The 26,485-nt window shown below is 56.2% G+C and overlaps 1 protein-coding gene across 6 annotated transcripts in view; it reads left to right on the top strand.

The window, feature by feature from the left end:
• The window catches only part of Kdm3 (Lysine demethylase 3), a 311,563-nt gene that overhangs the window by 71,641 nt on the left and 213,437 nt on the right, over window positions 1–26,485 (top strand). The gene's annotated exons all lie outside the window — the stretch shown is intronic.

Below are 26,485 nucleotides of genomic sequence, written 5' to 3' on the forward strand. Positions count from 1 at the left end.
AAATGCGGCCGGGACGAGGCTGATCGATCGGGCACGCTGCTTCGGCCGGGCGCTCTCGTCGCGCACTCTCTCGAAGGCTTCGATCGACACTTTCGAAAGGTCCGCCGCGACTTCGATCGTCGGCACGCTGCACTCTCACCCGTGACATTTTGACCGAATTGCCGGACGTTTCATAATTTAGCGGCGTCGTCGAGAGAGGTGATGCGTCTTCCATGTCGCCTTCGTCGTCGTCGTCGTCGTCTCGGGGCTGTTATCAGCGGTTATTATATATATGTCGCCGGAGCTCACAGATAAGCGGACGTACGGAAAATGGGACATCGATTATCGATTGCGCGGATATCTTTAACGAAACTCGATGGCATTACGTCGACGTGAAACATATCATGCGAGTGGGGATGACAATCGCGTCAACGCTCGCTCTCTCTCTCTCTCTCTCTCTCTCTCTCTCTCTCTCTCTCTCTCTCTCGCTTCGATATTGCTCGCGCATTTCGAGATCGCGTGTCCCGGGATTGTATCTGCGAGTCGTGATTTTTCGCGGGAAAACGAGGCGGGACATCCCGCCGAGCGCTTTCTCACACCCGAGATAATTCCGGTCAACGTTCCGAGATCGCCGCGCGAAATTATACTCGCGGAGCGGATCGAAACTGCGCGGCGATTCCACGCTATTGTCATCCTCGGCGGCACCGCGTCATTTCGATAATGGACGTCCCCCTCCTCTCCCCGGGCGGCCTCCCAGCCGCCTGAAGCAGTCAAACACGTCGGCCGACTCATCGCGCGTTAATTAATAATTAACTCGACCGGCTCGCAACGCCCGAGACACCCGACGCAAGCGCCGAGCTGCTCGATCGCGATCAAATCGACCGCTCCGCCGCTCGAGTGATTGAATTAGATACATATTATCGCGAGAGAACGCGTGCGGCGGCGGGCGTCAGGGGGGCGGGAGGGGTGTCGCGTCTCCGGATCTTCCGGGTGTGTAGGGCGACGTGCCCGCTCGCACGCTGAGCGTTTCCCTTTAACGCGCGAGAAATCAATAGAGTCGAGCTTGCAGCACCCTCGAGCTTTCAGGAATCGGGAAGCCCGGAATAGAGTCCGTTGCTACCTTAGCGGCCGACTTCCGTCCGTCCGTCCGTCTCGTGCGCGCGCGAATGCCCCACCTTCGCCTTTCCCTTCTCTCAGCTTCTCTTACCTCTTGCTTTCTCCCCTTCTCCCTCCCCCCCTCCCCCCTCTCTTCCCAGCTGTTTGTCTCCGTCTTCCTTCGCTCGCTCGCTCGCTCGCTCGCTCCGCTCCGCTCCGCTTTGCTCGATTTTCCGTCGAGCCGGCAATCGAGGGCATAGCTGTCGTGCTTGCGTGCTTGCGCCGTGAATTTCTCCTCGCGGAGACGCGCGCGCCTCCGGATTCCGGATAACGCGATCATCGAACTAGACGACGATAGAACTGGATCAGGTCGCGTCGCTAATCCCGGAATCCCTTGCTGCTGCTCTCGCGAATGCTCGCCCGCTTCTCACGTCGCTCCGAGACGGGTTCTCCTCCCTCTGCGAGAGAACGCGTATCCCGTCGCGGGTTGCGCTGTCGTCATTGTGCGAGCGCGATTTATTATTCTCTGTAAATAACGCGCGCGCGCTCGCCGAGAGTTAATTAATACGGACAGCGCGAGTATTTTGCCCTTTTCATAAATGCAAATCAGATGCCGATTCGGCATTGTTCTCGGGATCAGCGAGTTCTATTGCACGGCTTATGTTGTCAAATTTGTCGACATAAATCTCGCGATTTATCGCCGCGACTCGACGGCCGGGTGGGGCGAGGGGGGGAGGCGGGGGGATCCGCCGGCGCGGCGGCCACGAACGCGCGCGCGCGCGACGAGAATAACGGCGATCGTAATTGCATATTCCGCGCGGAAACCGTGTTCCCTGTGCGCGTTGACACGAAATCGTTATTAACTCCCCGGTCCCGGGGATATAATCAAGCGACGTCGCCGCGTCTTTCGCCGAACGTCCGACGAGTCGTCGGCGTACTCCCGTGCTACCGAAATACACCGTCATGATCCCGCGCGAAAATAACCGACGCCACTCGTACGTCACATTTGTATCGATTCATTCCGCCGGCTCCGTTTTCAGCGCCGGCCGAGCTGCAGCTTGCTCGAACGCGCGCAAATACAGACACACGTCCGTCAGAGTTCCAATAGGAGGTCCCGCTGATGTGTGTCAGCCTGACAATCCCGCAAGATTCAGCTTGCCGGGAAGCGACTCTCTCTCTCTCTCCCTCTCTCTCTCTCTCTCTCTCTCTTCGGCGCGCGTGCACACATGTTTTCCCTTCTATTAATATAATGAAATAACTCAGCCGTGTGTATCAATATTAACTGCAATTTCATAACCACGCGGCGATATAGCGACACGCATGTAATCAAGCAGTACCGCGCGAAATTAGTTTGCTCCTCTTTTTCCCACCAATTTGCATTCTGCCGCGTTAGAACCGAGCGCGGTGTTAACTTTGCGCGAAATTCAACGCCGGGCTCCATCGATCGAATATTTAGCGCGCCGGGATCGTATCGCGCGCGCGTCCGCCCGACAGTCTGCCTTCGCAGACTCGGAGAAAAGTCGACTTTCGATTCTGCCACGCGGAGGTGTATACGCACACATACACACACACACACACACACATACACACATATATATACGGCGCAAAGCAGACAGCACGACAGTCGGTAATCCTCGGACATTTCGCGCCTCACCTCGCCTCGCCTCACCAGGTCGCCTTCGATTTAGTTTCGCGTGTAGAACGCGCCGCTCGTTTGTCTCGCGGCTTAGCCGAAGCCGCTTCGCCGTGCATTCCGCCATGGCAAAGGTCACGCGAAGAAAGTAATGCCGTGGTCTGCTTGCCACCTTGCGCCGCCGCGCTACACCGTCGGGAAGATAATCGCGGAGCGTAGATGGATTTCGCGACGAAAGAAAATGATTTATGAGCGCCCTCGGGGAATCGATGGCAGAGGGGAGACGAGAAAAAGGGCTGCGAAAGGGGAAGAGTCTCTCGCGCATTAACGACATTGTCAGATCGAGGGGAGCGAATTCGGAAAGTTTCGTCTCCCGAAGTTTCCGCAAAGTGCGAGCAAATCTCCAAGTAGGAATAACTCGTTCCCTCCTCGCACGCGGACCGAGGACGCTGAAACTTGCAAAAAGGAGGAGAAGAGAGAGAGAGGGAGAGAGAGAGAGAGAGAGAGAGAGTCGCTCGGTTAACGACAGAACGAAAGTTCGGAGTTGTCAAAGCGCCCCCTGGATAGTCTCTTTAAGGGCTGCCGCCGAGACCGTAACTCGCCGGCAACTTTTGATTACCGTTTCGAATTTTCCAGCGTTTCCCCGCTATCACTTGACGCAAGGTCGCCGCGATTCTCGTCGGATTATCACGCTTGTCCGTGCGAAACTTGCCGTCGCGCGGTCCCCGCGCGATTGGATCTCTCGCACCCCTCGCGGGAGCAATTTGCCGCGTTTGATCGCATTTTTACGGCTTTTCCAGTCAGCAGCGTTGGTGCGTTAAAGGTCGCGTGTTATCCGAGCATTAAAAGGAAAGACACGGAGAAAGAGAGAGAGAGAGAGAGAGAGAGAGAGAGAGAGAGAGAGAGAGAGAGAGAGAGAGAGAGAGAGAGAGAGAGAGAGAGAGTGAGTCCGCCGCGGAAAATTCGCACACTCGAGGCTCGTATGCGATCCCTTTCGTGCGCTTTCGAAAATGAGATTTTAATAACAGTGTGTTTACGGTCGGCGTTGAGCTAGGCTCTATCGCGAAGATTGATGATATCGAGTTTATCAATCATCGAGCCGAGCTAGACGATGATCTTCGACATGATGATTTACGATCGCTCGAGTGCGCGCGCGCGCGAGATGCTTCCTTCCTTTTTGAAAAATTGATCTTCTCACAGCCCCGCGGCTGCGAGAGAGAGAGAGAGAGAGAGAGAGTCTGCGCGAAATCTTTATTCGCAAGACACAGCGCTTCGTGTGTTTTGTAATCCCTGGGAAGGCGGAGCGCGCGCTCGAAAAAATAACTTCCGACGCGAAGAGAACGGAATGCGCCGAGGAGGAGAGGCAGGCAGGCAGGCAGGCGGCCTCGTGAATTAAAATCGAGTAAACGCTTATAAACTTGCAGGCAGCGCCCGCTCGTCTATTTCCGCGGTGCATACAGACGCGTCGTAAGCTGCATACAAACTTCCGGCGGGCCGCGTCGCATTCGTGGTAGAATTCGTGAGTCACGCCGCGGTCCGCGCAGCGACGTCGGAAAGTTCGAGGCCGGCTTATACGAGTTCGAAAACTCACGGAAAGGGATTAAAGCCCGCGACTACTCGCTCGCGTAACGGAACTCGCTGGCGCGACGCGAGTTCCGCGAAGACGATCATTAGAAGAGCTTGTGAAACGAGGCCGCGTCGCGAAACGAGGAGGAAACACACTTGGCCCGGGGCAGGATCAGTCATCGTGATTTTGCTTGTGCCGCTTTCGCGAGTCGCTCGGAATTTATTTATGACTCTTTTAAATTCGTCGAGCTTTTCCGAGCGTGCGATCGATTCGTCGGCGATGTTGAAGCCGACAGCGGGGATGTCGGACAGAGCGTCGTAGTGATCGTGCGCTCGTCGGGGGTGTGTCTCGCGCAACCCTGTGATTCGCTTTTAACGACGTAGGTCTGAAATTGGAATTTTCCTTGGAGATGATACCGCGGAGTAACTCGCGGCTCGGTCGTGTCGTGTCTCTTTCAATATTCGATATCGGATCTCTCGATAATGGGGAACACCCGTCGAAACTTTCGTCGAGCGAGGCCGCTCGCGCGGACGAAGAATGTGAGCCGAATGCTCACTTGCTGCGCAAATCCCCACGAAAGTCCCACTCTCGCGATTGACAACAATCGTTTGTTATTCCGGTGGCTTACTTTTATCTCTTCCTCCGCCGATGGTATCCCGCGAACTCGAGTCGTGACCTCGATTGCTTTGGCGGCGGGACAAAGCCGTGCCGACAGCGGCGAGGAAGAGAGGGAGAAAGAGAGAGGATCCTTCTGTAATTTCCCTTCGACCGTCATTTCCCTCATTTCTCATTAAACTCGCAAGCATCTCTTCCGCGGTGGATGAATGCCCGGATCGAGACTTCAATTACGAGTCGTCGACGCTGCCGCAAAGTGCGCAACAGTGTCACCCGGACCGGCAACTTTCGTACAAACGATACTCGTCGCCGTACTTGGACCTCTCCTCTCGCAAAAGCGGTTAAATCCTCGGAACAAGTCCCGCGGAGCGAGCGAAAGTTCCGCGTTCCGCAGAAATCCCGGGCAAATCCGCTCGCCACGCCACGCGCGCGCGAACTATTTTCAGGGGGCTGCCTCGGCGGGCAGCAGGCGCTCTCTCCTCCCCCACCCCTCCCTCCCTCCCCACTCCCTTGTTTTATTCGCCAATCAATTTTCTCTCGACGACACATGAGCTCGACGACAGATGAGCAAAGCAAATGAGGACAATATCCAAATTATCATAACCGGGAAAAACGGGCGGACGGACGGACGGACGGAGGGACAGAGAAAGAAAGACAATCCTCGGTCTAATTATCTCCCCGGGCTGAACGATCGAGATGAGAGTCCTCGAAGGGCCGATCATTGTGTCCCGCGTGCGTCGGCCAATGAACGAAAACACGGCGGAAATTTCACGGTGCCTCCGCGCGTCATTTATTCAGCCGTGATGTCGGGCCCCCCCCCACTCCCCCCCTCCTCCCGACTCTCTCTCTCGGAGAGGCGCGGGGGGAGCTCGCCGCTCGACTCTCCTCCCGCGTCGACGTCTTCGTCGGAATTAGCCTGCGATAGGGGGATAGTGAGGCGGGTAAACAATAACATGAGAATCGCGAACATGGGTCACTCGGAGTTCCGGCTGCCGTTGAATCGAGGCGGGGATCGCGGTAACTGCGCCACTGTTCCGATACCACTGCTCGCAGGGAGATTCGATTTACTCGGACCAGTAAATATCGGGCAAGCACCCCGCTCCGCTTCGGCGAGCAGTTGGCTGGTCGCCAGTTTGCCTCGGACTCCCTCAAGTTCACCTGCTACGATCGACTCGTAAGCTTTCTCTCGCTCCCTTCTTCGACTCCCCTCGCCCGCCTTTCTTCTCTCTCTCTCTCTCTCTCCTCCCCCCCCTTTTTCCCCTTTCTCTCCGTCCGCGCCCGTCTGTCGGTCTTTCTTCCTGGACCCATTCGCTGCTCTCGTTCCCGCCGTCTCATCTTCTTTTTATGCCTTCCCGGCCCCGGCCGTTTTAGAGGATCGTTTGGCCAATAGGGGTGGTTGGCCGAGTCTGCACGCCAGCCCAAGGGAAACGGCTAAACCTTGCGGCGGCATGCCAGCGGCAGGAGGAGCCGGCGGACGGGCGGCAAGGGCTGAGGGGGGAGGGGGGCGAGGACGAGAGGGATAACGAACGACGGACGCGCAGGGGGGCGCGGGCGAGGCCGAAGGACGAGGAGGCTAGTAAGGAGAAACAGGAAGGGTAATGGCACGTAGAGGAAGAGCGCGACGGCGGTCGATGCTTGCGCGAGGGTGAGAGTGATGGAAAGAGAAACACACGCCAAGGATCGCGAGGGTGAGTTTGCGGACGGGCGGAGGACCGGCGCGGCGGGCGCAGGGGGGGAGCGGCGTGGCTCGGTGCTGCGAACCCAGAATGGGAATCGGCACTCGAGAATGGTGTAAGGGGGGTGCGTAGCGTGGAAAGTAGGTGGGGCAGGGGGTGGCTGGCTGGCTGGCTGGCTGGCTGGCTGGCTGGCTGGCTGGCTGGCTGGATGGGGTTGGGGCGGCGGTCGGTAGCTGTATTGATTCTCGGCCAGGTCACGCGGGTGGGGACCATCAGCGGCGCCGCCGGTGGGGTGGTGGCGGGAACTGCTGTGGAGAGGGGGGGGAGGAGGGAGGACGACTGGGAGCGAGCAATGCCGGATGGTTGGCGCGAAACACACCCCTACCTGGCCTATCCGGCCGGGCTAACACAAAACATCACCCTGCAAATTAGTTAATTTCGCGCCGAACCGGCGGAAATTCCAGCAAGTACGTATCCAACGGCTCTCGAGCGCCGCGGATCATTCCTCGCCGTCCTTTTCCCACCGCCATTCCGGCACGGAGGAGTCGCCCGCAGTCCTCCGGTGTCCTTGCCTGCTCTTTGTGTGTTCTTACCCCAGTTAAGCCCGCGAGCTGAATTCCGCCTGCCGTCGGTCCGCCCGCTCGTCCTTCCTCTTACTCGCTCGCTCTTCTGTTTACGTCCTGGCGTCCTGGCGCGACGACGGAATTGTGCATTCGGCGGCGCCGGCTCGCTGGGAGTCGCGTTGGCGCGCGCGCGCGCGCGCGCACCCTTAGTTCTCCGGCCGCGTCGAGCGCCGTTTGTTAGTGCTTTGACGTGACTCTCCGAGATTAATATCTGCTTTCGGCTTCTTTCGGCTTCCACCGAAGAAGAGAGAAGGGGCGAGTAGCGACACGCGGTCGTTTAACGAGCGCAATCTCCTCGGATAGCCGAGAATGTGAATCGCGCAAGAGAGACGCATTTGTGAGTGACGCATAATACGATAATTGTTGAGACGCGCGCGCGCGCGCACTTGGTTCATCGAGCAGAACGCAACACGGGACGCGTGACCAGTGACGAGTGAAAGGGACGCGCGTGCGACAAACACGCGTAGAAACGAGACTCTCGACGCGCTTTAGACGCGCCCTCGTACGATGCATCGCCAAATATAAGATTAAATCGTCAAGTGTCGAGCGTTATAACCCCGTCTGGCTTGGAGCGTGTTAAAACCCCGGCACGGTGGGTGGTAGATGAATTCGTCAGATTACATCGATCGGGATGCGCGTCTGGTCGCGCTGATACGCGCGTGGTGCTGATCGCCGATCGTGTAGGACGCGCGAACGAGAGAGCGCTGTCGCCCGTGCGAGCGTTAATTATCGTCGCGGAAAGTGGGTTTCGCGCGCCGGGTTACCACGCAACAAACACGGCCCGTTACCACGCAACTTCCGCAACTAGCGCCTGTAATAAGGTAATCCAACTTGGGTAAAAACTTTGGCGAGAGTTTAATTGCGCGGAGAACCCCGCCGAGAGGGGCCGGCCGGCGCGTCAAGATCGGCGCGCGTTCGAATCAGCGGCTCGACATCGAAATAAACGCTATTTTCGTCGTCGCTTCGGCCGGCTGACGTGACCGAAGGAGAGCCTGCCGCGAATAAAAGAGTGCCTCGCGAGCAGGCTTAAACAATCGTACGCTGGAGAAGGAGGAGAGAGTATCGAAGCTGTGAGTCGCTTTGATCCGGTAAATATCGCGTCGGGGACGATTTTGCGCGAGTCGCTTCGCGCGATGCGGAAGCTAATGAACGGTTGATTAATAATACAATTCGAGGACGCCACGCGCGTCCTCTTTTTAGCAGCGCGATTCGTATGAGTATTCGAGCGATAAATTTATTTCGCACGGTATCGTCTATAAAGTTTACGACTCACCGCGGCGCTTGCTACTCTCAAATGGCTGCGCTCGCCGCTTTAAATTATGATGCCGTAAGATTAAACGGTTATGCAGATTAAGCTGCTGAAATTAAAAGGTCGGGTAAATCTTGAGTCTGAAGTTTGATGCGTTAAAGTAGATTAACCAGTTTAATATTAGCATACTCTGAATTATTCCCGCGGCTTCCGAACTTACAACGTTCCGTTCTCTTTTTCTCCCCCTCTCCCCCCGGCCTCGCTCTTCTTTTCTTCCCAGACGAAACTTTGGAAACTTGTTTCTCGGCATATTTCGGCGCAAGTACATCTTTCCCTTTCCGCACCGAAGCCGCCGTCCTCCTCCTCCTCCTCCTCCCTCCCGGCCCCCGCTCGTATCGAGCCGTCGTCGGCGCCGATTGACGTAGCTGAGCGTTTCGAGCGCTTCGAGCGTTCGATCGTAACGTCATCGATCCGCATCCGCTTGTACTCGGCATCTCGCCCGATCGAATTCCCCCGCTCAACGGCGGGAGGGGTCATTTATTTCTCGACTTTCCCACCCCTGTAGAAGGGGTTGACCCTGGCGGCGTCTCCTTGAATCCTGCGGAGGGTTGTTTGCGTCGCCCCTTCCGCGCGATATTGTTGACGCGCGAACCGGAGTGTGGCACGCACACACGTGCATTCACCGTGCCCCCCCCCCCCTCCTCTCCTGTGCACGTCGATCGTTTACTCCCGCCGTGTGCGTGTATGTATGTGTGTGTATATGTGCGTATGTTATATAATATATATATATATATATATATATATGTATGTACATATGTATGTACATGCGCATATATGTACATCCGTATATGCGCATCCACTCCCATCCTGAGGGAGACTCTCCTGGGGAAGCTGGCGCGCGTGCCACACTCCCTCGCATCTACGCGAACGCACACAGATACACGCAGAGTATGCGCGGCGGCGGCGGCAGCGGCGGCGGCTGGCGCCAGAAGGCCTTCGTCGCCCGTTCCACCTGTTTGTGCGGGAGTTTCCCCGCGAAACTTTCAGTTCCCGAACAACAAAGTTCCCGGCTGGCCGAACTACTGCCGGGAACGGCGCGCCGCTCTCGCCGGCCGATCGATACTTCGTAAGCCGCATAAATAAAGCCACACCGCGGCCGACCGGCCGGTTGGTCGGTCGACTGGCTGGCTCTCTCTCTCTCTCTCTCTCCTCCCTTCCCCTCCGCCCCTGTATGTTACGACTTTGTGTCGGCTTCTCGCCTTCACAGTCGCGTATCGGGAGTTGGGAATCGCGGTGTCTGAAGAGGTCACGTCGGGAGGAGCCGGCGGTGGTTACGAGTACGGCGGTTGCGTCGATTTATGTGGGAAATCGTCGACGGGCTGTAATGGCGGTGGCGAGGCGGAAACGAAACTTGTGTCGGGGAACAGGGAGGGAGAGAGGGAAGGTCTTTTTGCGAAGAAACGATGAGAAAGAGAGACGCGACAGTCGTCACGGATGGCCGAGGCGAGCGCGATTGAGTCGTCAAGGATCGAGCAGCGATTACGATTTTTGTAATTAGCGGGGATGTGCCGCGAGAGGTTCTTACCGACTCTGTTCGATGGGTCTGTCTAGCACAGGCCTTTCGTAGCAACTTTTGCTGCGAACCGTACGCCGCTGTTGCTTGCCATGATATTGAATGGTTTTAACGTATGGGGGGAGGGGGTTCGCCTCCAAAGTCGTAACATTGTTAAGTCTAACGCTTTCCCCTTCCTCCGGCGGATCGTCCAATGGCTGATACGAAAAATGATGATAATTTGTAAAAATTTGTAACAACCCAGACAGCTCAAATTTCTAAAGGATTTTTTACAGACTTTTCAAAGACCTCCAGAGGAGGAAAAAAATGAAACGTTTCTCTTGGGCACGTCCTTGAGGTATTTTTTAAAAGTTTGTGCTGTCTGAAGAATTTCCAGGAACATAATCTCCATTTTTTGGGTATACACACACACACACACACACACACATCGCAAGTTCCTCCATTTGTAAAATTTTCAACACCAGCTACGCACTTGTAGTCTCCTATGCTACGTAGGTAGTCTGAAAAGTTCTCGGCCTTAACAATGAAAGGAAATATTTTTTGCCGTGAAATATGTTTTGCAATATAACCTCCTGAAACTTCAATACATTTATTCCAACGTTTCTCCGATAATTCAATACCACCATTAAAGTGTGATTTCGGAAGTGATTTCTTTCGCTCTGGTGGTATAGTGTCGGATACAAGTTTCATCAACAGTTACGAAACGACGCTTGAAACCCATTTTATTTCGCTTGAAACGATCCAAACACGCTTGAGAAATACTCGAACGAGAGCACTCGAGTGCGTTTTTGGTCAATTGTTAGCAAATGCGCGCGCGGCACCCGCCTTGCGCAAAGCTTTTCCAACTGGTGCTACTACTCGAACGATTCGACAGATCGAATAAAATTTCACGTGGGTTTATATCAGGGATGTCATTTTCCGATACAATTGTAGCTTGACAGTTTCTAGTGCCAGGTCTGATGTGGTCAGGTCGAGAACTTATCAGACTGCCTGCGTATATTCGAGTTGCGTCCGACGAGCAAGTTTTCCCGCGGAATAAATGTATCCGTCTGTGCCGGTTCCCGCGATAGGTCTCGGAACGGCGCGACGAGTAATCGAGCGCTCAAACGACACGTTTCGATTCGAGAGCGCAGCGGTTCCGCGCGTATCACTTTGCACGTGTGCGCAAATTGAAGCACGCGCCTCATCGGAGGGTGCGAGAATAACGAGCGCGCAATTTCGTCGCGGCGCGCGGCGGCTTCTCATCGCGCGAAGCTCTGAATATTCTACGCGGCGTCCGCTATCGGCGATCAATCGCGCACGCCGCCGCTACCATTTTAATTAACATCCCGCTACATCGCGTAACACGACGAGAGCGAGCGCGCGCACCCCGAAGAATTAGCGCCTGCGATTTTCATTCTCGTTTCTGCGTTTCCGCATCGCGCGTCACCGTCCCCCCTCGTCGCCCCGTCGACGCATCGGAGTAGCGCTGGAAATTAGAATGTCAGAGTGTTATCGTTCCAGATAACAGAGACTTTTACCGTCCTTCTCTCGCTCATCACACTTTTGAACATCACGCGCTGTTACGCGCGCGCGTACGCTCGTCCTCGCGCGAGAGGAATCCTGGAAATGTTACGAAATCTCGTCGGACAGGAAACTTGCGGAAACAACGAGACACGCGAATCCATGGAGCGCGCCTCTCTCTCTCTCTCTCTCTCTCTCTCTTTGTCTGTCTTTCTTTTACCTTCGGTTTCTCTTTCTCCCTCGCTCCGACGCCGCTCTTCCTCCTTCTTCCCCCTGCGCCACGGCCCTCGTTCAATATTGATTACCGATAAATTCCGCGTAGCCGTAGCCGGCTGAGCGTAAAGGTAGCCATTTCGTTCACGGTTCGCCGATTCACAATGGGCTTCCGCCTAGAATCCTGGCTTCTGTTCACGTACACACCGCGCAGAAATTAGTAAATGTACGTCGCGCAGATTGCCCGCCAGCGGGGAAGTGCTCCTTTATCCCAACGTAAGGATCCGTTTCGCTCTCGAGTGCGTAGCGAAAAGCGCGTCGTAACTGCTGCTCGTCGCGCCCGGTCCGAAAACTTTCCGTCTGTGCGTCTGTTCTGATTTCTGGAGAGGAGGAACTTCGGAGAGAGTAGAGAGAGAGAGAGAGGGAGAGAGAGAGAGAGAGAGAGGGAGAGAGAGCTCGTCGGACGAGTTGAGAGGAACGCGAGAGAAACGATACGACGGGGAAGATTTAACGAAGTTGGACGCGCGCGGAGCATTTTTTCGGGGCATTAAAATTTTATTCGTCATCCGGAGCGCAGAAACGCATCCCGAATTTCGGCATTCCGAGTCGCTCGGCCGGACCGAAGCAGAGCGGCGCGGAACGGCGCCGCGGCGGTCGAGCGAGCCGCGACTGCGAGAAACGCGAAACGGGATTTATACGACGACGTCATATATCCCGCCCTTCCGCCTTCGCAGCCGCGCGTTAAAATTCTCCGCAAAGTGCGCGCCGTGTGTTATACGCGGGATGTAAAAGGGAGGCGATCGGAAGCCGATAATCCGGCAGTCACTTTGAATGCGACGTAGTCTCACACCCGGCGGCCCCGACTCCCGCCGGAGGGTCGTGTCTCCGAAATTCGCCGCTCGCGTCTCACGGTCGAATAAATCGAACCGTGCACCGTCGTGTGCAAAAACAACCTGGAGAACGTCGCCGCGCTGGCGCGTCGCATCAAGAGGCTCCCCCGTAAAATTGCGTCAAGTTTTTCATCTCGAGCAGCAAGTGAAAGGCCGAATGCCACGCCGTTCTTTCTCTCTCTCTCTCTCTCTCCCTTCCTCGGGAGATCGATATTCGCTCCGCTTTGCCGAGCTCGCGCCGGGGGAGCTCGGAGAGCGAGCGTGAGTTCTGATTGCCTCGATATAACGCGAATCCATGACGCTATATCGCGTCGAACCGATCCTGACCTACAATCGCGCGGAGCCGGAAGGGGACAGGAGCCGGAGGGGGGACGGTGCAATCGGAGGGTTGGAAAACGGAACGCTGCTGGCCGTCGCGATCTTTCGCCCTTTAGTTTTCCTTGTCCCTCGTGCCGTCGCGAGCCGGACTGCAAACACCGCGAAATTATTCACGCGGAACGATAACAGCGGTTCCGCGTATAAATTTATATTGCGTTCAGGTTCTCGCGTGCGTTCGAATATTAACGTCGTGTCGCGATGTGAGACGCGCGATTTTCGCGAACGCGAGCGACATCTTTATTGTTACACGTTAGCCTTTTCGCTTCTCGACAAGTCGCTCTCTTGGGCATCGAGGTGCATAATTCGAGCGAGCGAGCGAGTCGATTACGGCAGTCGATCGTTGTCGACGATCGCACTTGCAGTATCAGACACGTGTAAAAAGCGGTATCTCCCTTACGTCGTGAAATTTATACGATCGTCATCTGTACTTCGCGGTTATTAAGCGACGTGTACGCATCGCGTGTCAAGCATCGTAATTCAACATGACTATCCGCGTGTGTCCGCGTTGCGTTACAGGTAGCATAATTCGGCGCAATACTCGCGCCACGCGAGGAGCCAATTTCACGTGAAATAATCTCGTGACAGATAACGTTCGACATCAGAGCTGAACGTAGTTTACCGGAATATCGATGAAATGTATTCTCTCATCAGGAGCGAATACCTGCGGCACAATTTCAAAATCGATCCACATTTCGATATCGCGATCCCGCAGACGCGTGATGATCTCGCGACGTTCCGAGGGAGATTATTCCTTCGACGAAATATATTCACCGTCCCAAGTGTCTCATTAGCGTCGGCCGAATGTTCCGCAAGTTTTTCACCGATGAGATTGATTGCATCGTTTCCTCTCTCTCTCTCTCTCTCTCTCTCTCTCTCTCTTGCCGGCGAACTCGCCGAGATTTGACTAGCCTCGACCCTTTGCGTCCTCCTTGCGTCGCGCGCCGCGCGTGCACGGTGAATTTTTCAAAAGCGACACGCGCAGATGGACGATGAAAAAAAACGCACTCTCGAAATGTGCCGGACACGTGTCGCTTCTCGTCCAATTTTGTCACCGCCGGCGACATTGGCGACCGCGTTGTTCGCCCGGCCGCTCGCATTTCCCGCGGACACGTTTTTCCCGTTAAAGGAGCGTCACCGACATCTGCAATTTATGTAATCGAAATTTTCAATAAAGTGAGCGCTCGTGCGAGCGCGTAATAGCTTCTCGAAGCGACGTGCGACGAATTCCACGGCACGACCGCGTAATCCAATTAATTACAATTCCGCGATCGTCCGAACGCAACTTCTCGCTCGTGAAAGGGCACCTCCGGAGTCCCTCCCTTCTCTCCCGCCATCCCAGTCCGCCCTTTCCGCCTCTCTCTCTCTCTCTCTCTCTCTCTCTCTCTCTCTCTCTCTCTCTCTCTCTCTCTCTCTCTCTCTCTCTCTCTCTTTCGAACTGGTGGATGGATTCTTGCCGCGATTGCGCGCGCACGCGTCGCGGCGACAATTGCAGCGAGTTGTTGGCGTAATTAATCGGCGATACATTTCGGCGTTGTAGATACGTCGTGTCGCAAGCGAGGACGAGCGCGTAGTCACGTTGCCGGAGAAAACGATATTGCGAGTTACGATCTCACAAAAGTATGACAGGCGAAATAATGATGAGAAATTAAAGCGTAAAAGTACAACGCTCGGCGTGAGAGAGTGCCAAACGCGTGAGGAGACGCGGAATAAAAGGTCAGGCGGGACGAGAAGGCGGATGCAGCAAGTGAGAGCGAAACTGCTAGTGAGAGTTTGAGTAGAATAATGTAGTGCATTACTGCAATATTTCATGTTTTAGAAGCTGGAAAAGTGGTCTCTCTCTCTCTCTCTCTCTCTCTCTCTCTCGCGAGATTACACCCGGTAAAGATATATTTCAGAATAAGTCGCGAGTAACGTAATTAGCAGGTGAAAGTAACAGGTGCAGCAATAGCCGAAGAAACATTGAGAGTATTGTGTAGGTAGGTATACATCTCGACGATCGTCACTCGAGAGCGTGTTTCTTCCGCACATTCTTCTCAGACGACACTAGACATATCGATTTCCCCCCTTACAGCGAGACCGTCGCAAGCGAGGAGTACTGGAAGACGAATGACACGATATCGTAAATTACAATTTGATGCCGTCTCGTTCATAGACGATCGAGTAAAAAGCGGTGTCACGAAGAGAGGGGAGACAGAGAGAGAGAGAGAGAGAGAGAGAGAGAGAGAGAGAGAGGGGGAAGATAGATATATGTATTGAACGGATAGAGGAAGCAAGACCGCAGCTAGACCAGAGCAGACGGCTGGTGGATGGGAGAATGTGTGAGAGAAGCGGGGAGGGCAAGAGGAAGGAGCGTAGTTGACAGTTTATCGCGTATGCATCACCGAGAGTCGGCGAGTTTGCAATATTATCATCACTCGCGTGACGCTCCTGGTCTCGAAGGCGGCTGCTGCTCGCCGCTCGTGGGATGACGACCGGGGATGGATAGTAGCGAGCACGAAGAGGGGAGAGATAGGGGTAAGCCAAAGGCGCGACGGTGGGAGTCAAGGGGTCAGAGTAGGGGAGTCGCTACCCGTGCGAGCAGAGAGAGAGAGAGAGAGAGAGAGAGAGAGAAGAGTAGTCTGGCGGCGAAAGCGAACGTGCAGTCGACTAGAAACCTTCTAATCTCAGAGTCTGGTAATTTTGGACCTTCACCGAGATTGGTCTACTTCCGCGAGCCAAACGACACGGAATTTTGCATCTGACGACCTATTCATGGCTGGTCCGGTTGGGATGGTTTAAGTATAATAGCCGGACATTTGGTGAAAAATCCTATTTGCGCTTTGTCATGCTTTTTCCCGGTTTTCTTCTCTCTCTCTCTCTCTCTCTCTCTCTTCCTCTGCGATCGAAAGGTAGAAATTATCAGACTCTGAACTGTAGAAGGTCTCCCACAGTTGACGAGCTGGCCGGCTGGGTGGTGGGAGCGAACGACGTAGGAGGGGAGCCGCCCTACGCGGCGAGCGTGGTGGGGATGTCGATTCGTTGAGCTCGCGAAGCGCCAGTAGACGGCAGCACTGCGGCTCGCGCGTATCGCAGTTTGCGTCCGATCTTCAGCAACGCGCTTTTGTCTCTACCGCCTGGTTCGACCTATCGTTGTCTCGAGGGTGAAGGTGCCTGTCCGACGGTATCTCCCCCCTCCCCGTCTGCCCGGTGTCTTGTGCATTCCGCTCGCTCACTCATTCGCGTACGCGCGCGCGCGTGCGCGCGCGAGAGAGAGAAAGAGAGAACACCTACACTATCCTCCCCCTCTCCTCCGCAAAGGTGGTTCTTCTATTGTTGTAGTCTTGATCAGGCTGCGCGCGCGACGCCCAGGATATACATCGCGCGCCGGACTCTGCCCTTTATTCGCGTTACTTCCCCGGAGATTAGCGCGCGATCGTCGCGCGACTTATCGTGCGATACTATGGGGGGATATCGGAAAACGAGCGAGCACGATTAGAAAGAGGTGGGAGGGGGGGGGGAGCGGAGAGCAATAGAGGAAGAGAGAGATAGGGGTGTGATTGCGCGGGGATGTCACCGCCGGCTGTTAGCCGAGCGGATAGAGCCGCAAGGGCTCTCGCGGTTGGGGAGGATTCGCCGTATCAATCCACTCGGGATAATGTGATGACGTCCGGTGCAATCGACGACACGTGAAGGGAATTTCACAGCTCTGTTTATGCTCCCGGGCGAACATGGGCGGGGGCTGCATTGCGGACAGGGAGATCCCCGAGCGATCTGGATGCTGCTCACGGGCGCAGTGGATATTGTTGCCCTTCGCGACCTCGAAGAGCGCGACCGCCTTCGCCACTTTGGCAAGTGCTCAGAAACCGACTCGTACGGTTCCTCCGCTGCTGCGTTTCTCGCCCGACGTTCAAGTGCGAGTTTTCTTCCAGCTCCTCGACTGATGTCACTTTGCGCGACACCCTGTACGCGTCAGTCAGCAAGCTCTTCATGGCGTTCGTTCCAGCGGGCACCATGTCGGGAGTGGATTTTGGGGTCGATATCGGGGATGTGTTGTCGGGATCAATGATGACGCTCTGATGCATTTTTCTTCACGGTTTCTCTCGGATAAACTGGATCTCGCTGGGAACTGGGTTGTCGTCTCCGTACGGTCGTCGAGAGTTCGGCGTCCCCACGAATCAGCCAGCAGCAGTCGCTACGGTCGATCAATGTTCTTGCTCCGTCCGCCACGCGTCTTGCGGCTCGTCACGTCTCTTGTCCTTTGCACGCTTCGTTGCATCAACGACGTGCCCAAGGTGCCAGTGTGCGTGCAATTCGCTTTCACGTCGCCAACGATTGTGTCTTCCATCCGGCCGACGTTTCTCGTCCTCGCTCGCTCTCGAGAGCTCGCGGAATAATCGCGTTCTCCGGGCGAAGATGATCCTCGCCGCACAGGCGAGGCGGCATTAGCCGGTGCTCTCTCGTTTGTCGAACTCGCCGGAGTCTAACGCGATTCGTCTTCGCTAAACGAGGTCACGATCCCGGAACTCGAGTTTTTCCACCTCGGGAGTCCCGCGCTCGTCCTTTGCTCGTACTTAGCTCGCATCCCCGGCCAGGACAAATCGAATTATCTCGCTCTCGCCTCGCCTCGCGCTCCCACTATGTACACCGTTGCGTCATGAATCCATCCTGATCTCCTCCGACGCTACGAAAATCCTCCGGAAATCGTCCCTCGCTGGAAGACGGGAGGGGGGCCGCGCGGGTACATCGACGCGATTTTTCCAGTCGAGGAACGTCATCGCCGTCGAGAGTCAGCCCCGTGGGAGGGAGAAAGAGAGAGAGAGAGAGAGAGAGAGGGAGAAGGAGATCCTGACGCAAGGACGATTCTCACGTACGATACACGCCAAGGGTAGTTTGTTGTGCCGCGGCTCGCGCCTCTGTCACGTCGTCGTGCGCGATTGTTTAATGATCTCGCTGCGCGGCGAGCTCGGCGAATGATTGTGTGCTGTGTCAGTCAAGTCAGTGAAAGTCAAGCGCGACGGCCGGGCCCGTCCCGCCCCGCCCCGCCCCGCTCCGCCTCATGGATAAACGCTCGCAGTGACCGACCCGAACTGGTCCCACGTCCTCGACCTCGGACGACGTAAGTGCTCTCCACGCGTGATGACGTGATCTCCCTACCCGCGGCCGAGCGTTCCTCCTCGAGGCGCTTCCTCGGAGGCGCCCGACATTTTCGCCGAGTAGACGCGCCCTCCGCGATGGACGGGCGATTGTTGTTGAGGGCAAATTGCTGTTTGAGTATCTCGCCGGCGACGCGTTAATGTCGCCCGCCGATCTCGGGCTCTCTCGCCTCTGCTACGGGGAAATGTCAGACGAGGTAGAGTGGCGAAGAGAGAGAGAGAGAGAGAGAGAGATAGAGAGGGGGGGTGGGGGAGGGAGGGGAGAGTTATTTCCGGCTCCGGGTCGAAGAATAACGTTACCGGCGTTGCTTCCCGGATACGGTGTTATATTTGACCCGAATCCTTTTATTTTTGACGCCGACGTATATCGATCGTGCGGCGATCGGTAAACTCGCCTGCCTCCGCGCCAGGGAAGGTCAAGTTGTCATGTGCGGCTTTTTATTGGCGCTACTTTGCGGGCTTTTTATCGAGCGATCATGGCTATTTATTTTTGCCGTACTCTTGCGTCTGCTGAGACTTTTATTTTAGACCCGTGCTGAAAGTCGCGATTTCGTCTATTCCAATATTTTTTTGTTCACATACATGTGCTTTCTCTCTCTCTCTCTCTCTCTCTCTCTCTCAATGCACTCGACTGCTGCGTCGACGCGAGAACGAAAGTCTGTCGTTGAGACTCAGCAGGCGACCGAGTCGGCAGTGAGGTCGTTTATTCGCGACGCAGACCGAACTGTTCGCATGGCAAGGATCAATCAATGAGTGTAACAGCGATTCGAGGAAAGGACGGATATCGCGCGGCAGGTTTACTCGAGCGGAATATCGATTCGGCCGAATACACTTGGGCATTTGCGAATCGCGATCGGCCGTAAGCCAAGCTAATTACGTGAGAACGTCTCTCTGCCAACCGAAGGCCGCCGAAAGCGTTCGTAATCGGCGAAGTTGCAGTGATCCCGGAAGGAACTCGTCGTCATTAGTAATCCGGGCTAAGTCGCGACACTTGGAATTTCTCGCCTTTCCAACCGACCGACTCCGCGGAAGTCGCTCTCGTCGCGGCGTGATCGCTCGGAGAAGACAGTTTCGCCGGGCGGAAGTGAGCGACGTGTCAAACGGAGCTCGAGACGCCCTCGCGCTCGCCATCCGTTGCGCTGTTCCAAACGATGCTCTTCCGCGGAAACGCGTAATCTTGCCGAGCCGCGGCGATCCGGAAGTTCCGCGCGGGCGTTCGCTGCTCGAGATTCCTATCGAGCCGGGGGGACGATGAGAGGAACGAGCGTGGCGGAGGCTAAACGGCGCAATCTTATCCGTCGTCGCCGATAAACGCCCGGCGATAACGCACTCGTCGTAACGGCGATACGGCACTCGGCTTCGCATCGCAAGCGGATAATTAAACGCCCAATTTCACGCCGACGCTTCATCGGGGCGCGCGACATTTCGCCGGCGTTCACGGTGCCTCCGTAAAAAACGTCGCTCCGCGCCAGCGAGAGTTGAAAAATGCGTCGCGTGATACCGTGATGGAGGTAGATAGATAGATAGATGGATAGATAAATGCGTTTATCATCAGTCTCGGCTGATGGGACGTCGGGGAGCGGGCTTGGAAATTATTTGGAAAATAGCTGCGCGCCGTTCCGCGGCGCGGACATACCGCGGATAGTTTGGCCGCAAAGTTGCCGTTATTAACTTTAGCCTCGGAAGCGCACGGCGGTAAACGACAACAATAGTTGTCGCGGCGCGGAAAAGTGAAAAAGAGGGAACCACCAGACCCAGCCCCACCCAACCCAACCCGCGCGCCCCGTTCTCGCCTACTCTTTCGATTTATTGTTTTTCGCCTTTTTTCCCCCCGCCGCCGTCTTTTCTATTTGGCGACCGCGCGCGCGTGTATACACGCGTAATGTGATTAACGAGCACACGGCAAGAGAATTGTCACGGACGGCTCTGCGAAGAGAGGGGCAAAAGCGAGGGAGAATCGAAGAGAAAGAGAGGAGCGAGCGAGAGAGAGAGAGAGAGAGAGAGAGAGAGAGAGAGAGAGAGTGAGAGTGAGGGAGAAAGAGAGGAAACAGAGAGGATGTACAATATAAAGAGGGGCGGGAGAAGTATACGCGGGCGAAGATCTATTATGACGCGCGGGGGTGGGAGACGCCGGGGGCGGATGGGAAAGAGAGGCGAAAGGGAGTCACGGAGGTAGGCCGGAGGGGCAGGGAAAACGGATAACGATAGAGCGAACCGCGAGGGGAAGGCTGTCGGCGACGGCGGTGGTGGCGGTGGCGGCGGCGGGGTCGGAGGCGGGGGCGGCGTGCGACCGGGGGTGAGCGCGTCGAGTCGGGGCGCAGGAGGGCGAGGGAGGGCCGGAAGGGAGAAAGAGAGAAGTGGTAGGGAAAATGAATTCTCGTTGGCAGTCAGATAACCCGGTACGATCGATCGGCGAATATCTGCCGCTCCGCCGGCGTTGTACACACGCCGCGCTTACACAGAGAAACACGCTTATATACGGGGAAACACGGTTATATACGCAGGCAGAGACACGCTTATGTACTGTCAGGTATGCGCCGGCCACGTTCGTACGTATCCATCTACCTATCTACCTACCTATCTACCAACCTACCTACCTACCTACCTACCTACCTACCTACCTACCTACCTACCTACCTACCTACCTACCTACCTACCTACCTACCTACCTACCTATCTACCAACCTACCTACCTACCTACCTACCTACCTACCTACCGACTAGCCAGCCAACCTACGTGTACATACACACGCGTGTGCGTGTGAATTTATGCGAACGAGTGCGTGTGTGCGGCGGGGGTGGTGCATGTGTGCGCGGCCGCGCGCGTACAGAGACGCGTCTGCCGGCGCGACTTTGCGAGCGAGTGACGGACGAACAGGAGAACGCATATGCAGTATGCATGAATGCGTGCGCGCACGCGTGTACACACGTGCAACACATACTCACACACACACACAGAGAGAGAGAGAGAGAGAGAGAGAGACAAACACACAGGCGTGGTACAGGTTGGTTGAATTTATTCGCCGCGGAACTTGGGGGTGATGAGAGAAGAAGAGCGGAGAGAAGAGGAACGGAGAAAGGGTGAGCCACGAATGTCTGACGAGGATGCGAGACATTCGATCTGTCCGGCAGCAAATCTCGATCTCTCTTACGCGGCGAAACGTTAATAGGAGTGCGTGTGAACGTGCGTGAGATGAGCGCGTCGGAGGGAACAAATTGTTCGGAGGCGTTTCGCTCGGGGTGAGACGCGGCGCGCCGGAGTTCAACAGCCCGGGACGAGGAAGCAAGTATCGCGCGAGCATCTCCGAGGACCTCGGCCAAGAGGCGCGCGAATGAGCTGGTCGAGAGAGTCCCGCATCGATCGGGTGATAAAACTGAAGAAGACGTTATGAGAATTCCTCTCTTTTCCTTTTCTCCTTCCTCTCATAACGCGCCGCGCGAGAGGATCGCGATCTCGCGCGCGCGCGTTACTTACGCAACGCTTCTTACGCGAGCCCGTTTAAAAATAGCGTCGCTTCATTGACGTCGGCCGTTTAAAAGATTAAGTCCTCAATTCCTCGACGGATGCTAATGTCGCGCTTAACAAGACACGCCACGTCCGTTCGCGCTCGTCTGCGCGTGCCGCGCGCAGAAATAATGAATGGCTTCGCGCATTTCGGGACGCGCGCGAATCTCATTTCGCGCGGCGGGACACGATCGCCTATATATCCATCGCGTTTCTCCCGACGACTCCCGTATTACCGGCAGCGGCGCGGCTCGATTTAATATTACAAGCGGTACGGTGGAGTTCTAAATGATTCAAGAATCCGCGTTTATTTCGGGTCACCGCACGCGATTATCCTCTCGAACGTGGAATTTCGATGGATCTCGGTCGTTGGTGAGCACCGGGCCCCGAATAGCAACCCTCGCTCATATTTAATTGGCCGCTGTGCTCTCTCGCCGTAGCCTCTGTCTCGCGCGCGGAGAGTGAGAGGGAGGAGGAGAGGAGAGCGCGCATTTCCAGTCGCCGGAAATTATTCACGAGCATGGAAATCGCGTCAAGAGGCTGCGAGGCAGGTTGAATTTACTTGAAAAAATTTCTCCCTCTCTCTCTCTCTCTCTCTCTCTCTTTCTCTCTCTCGCTCGCTCGTTCACGACAATCTCTTGAAAATGTAATTTCCATCGAGGCTCGATCGGGCGTTTCTGCGAAATCGCACGTCACGCATGCCGAAATGTTGCGCCCTCGCCGTCGCATATACGCGCAGGTGCTCGAGCGTTTGTCGGTCTTGAATTGTTTTAATGCACTCTCAAACGACGACTTGTAATTTCGCCGGGGACGGCAGGAATGTGTCTCGAGTGGCGTTAATCGTTCGCGCGGATGAATTCGCGCGGGCGAAAGTTGCCGCGGCGAAAAATCGACTCCAATCCCGCCGGCGAATTTATCACGGCGCGGCCCATAAATTTTCGTACGCGATCCAGCCTCTCCGGAGCTCTCTCGCGCGCGGGGGGGGGGGGGAGACCAATTGCTCGCCCGCGCGATGTTAGATTGCACAAGCCGCCCCTTGGCAATTGATCACCTCAAATTCTCATAATCCCCCTTTACCGCCATAATCTTCGCATCCGCGCGATTAAAACTCGGCGTTAACGAGGCAGCGCCGCTACACGGGCGATAATAAATTTCCGCGCTTTGGTAACGAGCTCGGCCGCGTTTTCTCGCCGCCGCGCCAAGAAAAATAGCCGGACGTCGACGTGAACTGCGCGTGCAACCGCGCGACGACGATGTCGTCGTCGTCGTCGTCGTCGGCGAGGACGACGTCGACGGGGCGAAACGGGGCGAGCGAGTCAAGCGGGGCCCGTTGTCTGTCAATATTCCTCCGGGTGCTTCATTTGTATGTGCGAGTCGGACGTGTGTATAGATAAAACGCGCGGCACGTCGACGGCGTATCTGTCGCGCGGGCGGCTTTTGTCGCTTAACAAGAGTGCAAGGCACAAACGACTACGACGACGACGACGACGACGACGACGACAGCGGCAAGAGTCACGTGAATTTACTCGCGATCGCGCATAATGGGGCTTCGAGGACATCGTGCGAGAGCATTCCCCCTCCGCACATTCTCGGAGCTGAACTTCTTTCGGGCGACGCTGCGCGACACGAATACCGCCCCCGACGTCACACATACACACAGGGTTGGTGATGTTGAAGATTTCCGATTCGGTATGACGAAGAGCCGCTCCGTTTCCACGAAGCAGCTCTCTAAAAAGGACTAATGAAAACGACCGAATCTCCGCTTGGACGAGTCGATTATCGCCGTTTCTCAAGCGCTCCTTTCGCCGGAGAGGTACTTCCCGTTGCACGGCGATTAAGTCGCGCTTAATCCGCAAAGTATACCGTGCACGGCGATTTCCACGGACGAGAGGCAAACGACGTCGGCAGTGTCGAGACTTAAAGGGGTCACCTGCACGGGTGGATCGGTCGCCGGGTAGAAAAGAACGACCGGTATTCATGAACCGGTTGGTCGCGATAGTGCCGAGGCAAGGCGGTAAAAATCGGCGAACAAGCGGAGCCGGCTGGTCTTTCTGGTCGGTTGGGTTTTATCGCGACGCCCAGTACATTCGGCCGCGAGCGCGCGCGCGCGTGTGTGTGTGTGTGTCAGGGGTGTAACGCGATACGTGTAATGCGTTACACACGCGTGTAAGTCGAGACACGATTACGCCCGTCGTGTGTACCACGTATCGCGCGCGTACGCTCGCCCGCATTGGCGTAGCGCCGCGCGTTTCCTGCCGTCACGACGCGACACGAGGACGAGACCGTAAAAGGACAACGAGACGCGGCCGGGTGTTCGTGAAGCGCGCGGTACATCTCGTTTCAGCGGCGGGAAATGAGAGCAACGAAGGATGCGGATTAATATAATGCACGCCGCTGGTGGAGGGTGGAGGGGAGGTGTATCCGGCATGCGGGCGACCGAGCCGAAGATGAATCGCGGATCGAAGTAAAAAAGCTTGCGTCTCGCGAAGAAAATTGCACGGGAGAGTTAATTACTTCCTGCCCGCGCGCGGTCGGTAGAGATCGTACGAAACGAGCGACGATTGATCGCGTGTTTGCTTTTTGCCCCTTCTCTCTCTCTCTCTCTCTCTCTCTCTCCTCTTTTTTTCCTCTCTTTGAGTCTGAAGCAGCCGTCGATGCGGCTCGCTCCGACGGGCCCGAGAATGATAATCGCCGCGTAGGCGACGCGCGTTCGCCCTTTATTGCCGCGTTAGCGCAGGGTGCGCTCGCACCCTGTCGATCGCGCACGATCTCGCTTATTACATCCCGCTGTGATTCACGCGCCGGCCGCGCCACGCTCGCGTTTTCGCGCAATTTCCTCGCAGCTGAAACGTAATTCGCCTCCGAACAAACTCGTTATCGCCGTCGAGGAGCGCCTGGCTAATCCGGTTTTATCCGCGATATCTTGCATTACTCGTTACACGGTTAAGAGGAGAGACCTCGTTATCTAGAAGCCCGCTCGCACAGCTCCGTTTCGTCCGGCGACGACGTTTCCGAAGCGTCTAATGTCCCAATTATCGGGCGGGCGCGCAAGTGTCGAGTCTCTCTCTTGTCGTCGCATTAACCCGCCCGTTTTATACTCGATAAAACGTCTCTTTTTCTCCCAGCCGTGTCGCGCGTGTACACGCACACACTGATGATACATTACCGCGGCGGCAAATTTCAATTACTCCGCGCTCCGTGCCGCGAGCTGCGCTCGCTTCAAGTCTCAAATTTAGAATCGCTCGCTTCGGCTTCGGCGGCGACTCGAGCGAGAGACAAGCTCGCTCCCGTCCCGGCGAGAAGGAGAGTAATCTCGCGTGCGACGCAGCATGCAGCACCTTCTCCCCGTGCCGATTTTTCTTTTTTTCCTCAGATCTGACTCGTTCGCGCTGCCTTCGGAGAGAGATCGCTCGTAGCGTCCCAACGTTCCAGCGTTGTTGAAATTGCCGATGATCGCAGCCGGAGCGGGGAGTGATAAATACGACGCCACTGCTCGCATTTCGCGCGCGCGCGCGCATGTGTCGCGCACGCATGCACGCATGCACGCGGCTTTCCGTGTAACCATTAATTAGAATAGCATATGCCGGAAAAAGATGCTGTCCGCACGTAATGCGTCCGCCTATATCCGCCGCCGGCGAAGATGCCATTACCTCGACGATACGCACGTTAATGGCATTATGGAATCATCCGTCAGTCGGCCGCAGCGCCGTCGTCGCGCACCTCTCTCCCTTCTCCTCCCCCACTCACCCCGCCCCCCCCCCGCCGCTTTCTTTTTTATATTCATACCTCCTCTCCCTCGCGTGCCACGCGAGACACGCGAGCGGAAATACGGCCGGCGGAAGACACAGAGTGTCGGCGCGCGCGTGCGCCGCGCGAAATCATTCGAGCGCGGAGACAACGTCGTTAGAGTGCTTCCATCCCCCGGGGGGGTGGAGTTACGATCGATTGCAAACAGTCGCGCAGAGAGAGAGAGAGAGAGAGAGAAGGGTCAAAAAACATTCGAGACGCGTACAATCACGTGAAATCCACGCGCGCCGATTCCGACGTGGCCGTGCTGTGAGGAGGCGAGCATTGTCACGCGCGAGTGATGGCTGACGAGAGAAAACAATCCTCGGATGGGCGAGCGTCGTCCATCTTACGATCTTCCTCAGCGCGACGAGCGCACACAGAAGGACGCCCGAGGATCCCTCGCTAATTTTGACGAGTCCCCGTCGCAACGGTCGCAGCCCAGGTTCAGCGCGATCGCCAGCGTCGGATTAAAATTCTCGGGGGATGACGCAGGGGAAACGCAGCGCGCGACCTCCTCCTCAGAGGACTCGTCCCGTGGGCGCATAAGAAAGCTCCCGGCCGCCCAGGCTCTTTGTGTGCGGCCGATCGGGCCGGTCTGGCGCGCGCGCGCGCGCGCACAAGCGAGTGCTCCTCGCGTGTCCGTGTGTATCCGCCGGAATGCGACGACCTAGGTGAAATGCCTGGCTCCGTGCCAGAGACTTTAACCTCAATTTGCAATAAAACACACACGTGTGGTAGGAGAGAGAGCGGGCTGGGGATGAGTGGGTGGGGTGGATGTGTTTCCGCCCGGACGCGCGGCGCGTCTCGCAGGCTCTCGCCGCCTGTCGAAGACACGCGGGGCGGAGGGGGGGGGAGAGCGAACGCGTCGCGGGAGGTACGCCGGATGCATTTTTCCGTCGCCGACGTGTGTGTAAACCGGAGAGATTCTCGTAGCCGCGTTCTCGCGTGGTCGCGCGGCGGCTTTGACGATTTAGCCGGCCGGCCGGGCGGCGGCGACGCTCTTGTTTGCCAAAAAGTGCGCGACAGACTGCCGCGTGGGTAGGATGCAACGACTCATCAATCGAA

The sequence above is a fragment of the Harpegnathos saltator genome, unplaced genomic scaffold (genome assembly GCF_003227715.2).
Source record: "Harpegnathos saltator strain DR-91 unplaced genomic scaffold, Hsal_v8.6 scaffold71, whole genome shotgun sequence".
Classification (NCBI taxonomy): domain Eukaryota; kingdom Metazoa; phylum Arthropoda; class Insecta; order Hymenoptera; family Formicidae; genus Harpegnathos; species Harpegnathos saltator.